The sequence below is a fragment of the Ixodes scapularis genome, unplaced genomic scaffold (assembly GCF_016920785.2).
Source record: "Ixodes scapularis isolate PalLabHiFi unplaced genomic scaffold, ASM1692078v2 PGA_scaffold0__279_contigs__length_252992795, whole genome shotgun sequence".
NCBI classification, from domain to species: domain Eukaryota; kingdom Metazoa; phylum Arthropoda; class Arachnida; order Ixodida; family Ixodidae; genus Ixodes; species Ixodes scapularis.
In genome coordinates, this window is record NW_024609835.1 from 243,962,038 (window position 1) to 243,964,956 (window position 2,919).

General features: G+C 44.9%; 1 pseudogene; it reads right to left on the reverse strand.

Moving 5' to 3' along the window:
- Positions 1-1,046: 1,046 nt before the first annotated feature.
- LOC115328360 lies at positions 1,047-1,996 on the reverse strand (annotated as a pseudogene).
- Between the last annotated feature and the right edge of the window lie 923 nt (positions 1,997-2,919).

Sequence of the window (2,919 nt, forward strand, 5' to 3'; positions counted from 1 at the left end):
GAGCGTTCAAAGAAATTTTCCACAAAGTAACTCAGAAATTCAAACAATTCACTATTTATGGGTGGTTATGATTTGAGCCCGTTCTCGTTTCGACCTTCTCACTTGGCCCTTCTCAAAACAACCATTCTCAAAAAGATCTTCTCGCTTTGACCCGTCGTATTTGACCCTTTCCCGCTTCGTCTTTCGCATTCCAACCCTCCTCATTTGGGCCCGTTCTAGTTTCGCCCTTTTCAAAAAGGCGAAACTAGATGGGTCGTTTCGAGATACACCCACTATTTATAGCCGTAAAATTAGCTTTTCCGTAATCACGAATCTGTTTAAATACTTTCGGGGAATGACTTGTCATATTTAAAGTAAAATGCAGCAATAAATGATCGCTAAAACCAGGTAGATAGGTAATAGGGGAAGCAAGGTCGGCGAAGGTTGACAATACAAGATCTAACACTGAGGCACAGGAGGGCGTAATTCTGGTGGGGCGAGACACTAGCTGAGAGAAATTGTAGTCCGAACATAATTTGAGGAATTTGTCACTGTCAGACGAAAAAGGGCTTGCGTAAGCTGTTTCCGCCGACCACACAATACTTGGATAGTTAAAATCACCCAGAAGGATGAAGTTTGGTGTGGGAGATCGCGAAGTCACTGTACTGATTACGTCACGAAGTTTGTTCAGAAAGCTATCATCACTTGAGGGAGGGCGGTAACAGGCACCCAAGATATATTTTTTTGCAAACAAAGACTGTTTCGAGGTCACTCGCAACATTCAAATAAAGGGAATCTATATGTTCGGCGACTGCAATCAGCACACCTCCGCCTTGGCGAGCTTCCCTATCAGTGCGATAAATTTTGAAGCGTTTGTTAGTAGTTAGGATTTTGTTATCATCAATTTTGCTAGAGAGCCACGTTTCTGTCAAAACTACAACATCAGCCCCGGTGAAGTAAATGGCAGAGCATAGATCGTCGCGATTTCGCATGACACTTCGAATATTAGTAAACAGAACATTCATTATTTCGGGCGCGAAAGAAGAACCACTACCCCTCGCACAATGTTAGGGCAAGGCAGATCGGGCAGATGCTGCGCGGGCACTTAAATTTGGTGCCACGTTATTTTGGAGGGATGAGGAAGGTTGATTATTATCGCCTCCAGGGCTTCTTGTATTTGTATTGGTCTTGCCCGGCCTTCTGTCATTTCCAATTTTATACACCCTTTCATTCGCATTTTCACACATGAAACATTTATTGTTCACGTAAAGGTTATTGTAGAGCAGTTGCAAGACGCTCTTTTGTAATTTTCCGAACTCAAACAGTGTTTGTCTTGCTTGGCGCGTAGCCGAAGAGAAATCTTCATTAGCCGTTATGCCGCAGGCTTTAACTTAGGTCGTGATTGTAGGATTGTTTGTTTTGTTTTGAAAGAAGAAAACTTGGACGATCACTGCTATGCATCCTCCGACTGCGTACGAGCCAAGCCTGTAAGCATGTACAGTACAACGCATTCATCAGGAACTTGCAGGCTAAGTGAAGTAGATAACGTATCTAATATTTTTACTTTAGACTGTTCCCAAGATTCAGAGGCGGAATCTTCAATACCGTCCAAGATAATATTGCTCACACTTGAGTGGTCCTCAATATCGTTCAGGCGCTCGTGCAGTCCTTGGTTGTCCTTAATAACAGACTGCATTAAACCCTCGGCGGCCAATAGTTCTTCCCGGGTTGCATTGAGAGTTGCAACTTTGCACTCAACGCCATCGAGCCGATTCTGGGTGTCGGTAACCTTTAGTTCGAAGGATTCTGGCTTACTCTTTAACTCGTTAATAGACTTAATAAGGCCAGCTTGGCCTTGGTCAATCTTGACCGTACGTTCATTAACACCTTGCAAGAGTTTGAACATGTCGTTAAACTGCTTGGACTAATCAATAAACATGGGTCCCGGATTCGCCTCGACGTCACCGGAGCGTAACAAGAGAAGTTTAAATGTATCAGCGGAATGTAGGACAAGCATTGTATGTGTACACAACCAGTAATACAAAGAGCACAAAGAACAAAAAAGCGCCATGACCGTGCGTACGGTAACTCGAGAAGCCATAAGTTATTACTTCATCTGGAGTGTATAGAATACTGATATCTTACCTCCATGTAAAATCAACAAAGGGTTCGTCAGCGACATTGCCGCTAACGAGTACCGTGCCCACTAGCGTAGGCCGCACCATGCGCTGCTTTTGTAGCAATTGACGTGGCTGTCGCAGTCGATGGTCGCGCTAGGTGCGGCTGAATCGATGCAGGATTTTCGATAAGGGCGACGTCCTCCAAGGCCGGTGAAGACGGGCACTTCCATAGAATGACGCTTGATATCCGGGCTTTGTCAGCGCTGGTGCAGGCACGCGTTCCGCGATGTGATGGCTAGACAACCAACGCCGGTATCGAAGGCGCTCTCATTAATGAAGCCTGTGGTACCGTAAATTCACTGGATCCTGGGAAAGTAGCACCGTTGCCTTCCCTACCTGCTAGCAGAATACAAACAAATACTACCATACAGACAACCAAAACCTCGCAACCTCGCAATGCGATTGGCTAATCGGCCTACGTTGCAATGGAAATAGCCATCTTGGTCTATTTAAATCCTCGAAGCTTCCAGGGGGTCGTTCTAAACCAGTCGCGCCAAGATCACCTGGAGCATCATCGTACTGGAAGCGTTCCTCGCCAATATAAGAGTCTTTGGCACTTCGTATGCGATAACTTATTAAGCATGCCCATCTATATGGATCTCTTACAATTATATTGCTCTTCTTGCGCATTTCAAGACAGTGAACTTATTTTTCAGTGCCTCCAAGCACCGACACAGCATCTGGTTGAGGTACGAAAGTGTACGCTTGTTTTGCCAGTGTGTGGATAGCAAAATCTCGGTATACAAAAAACGACTCAATA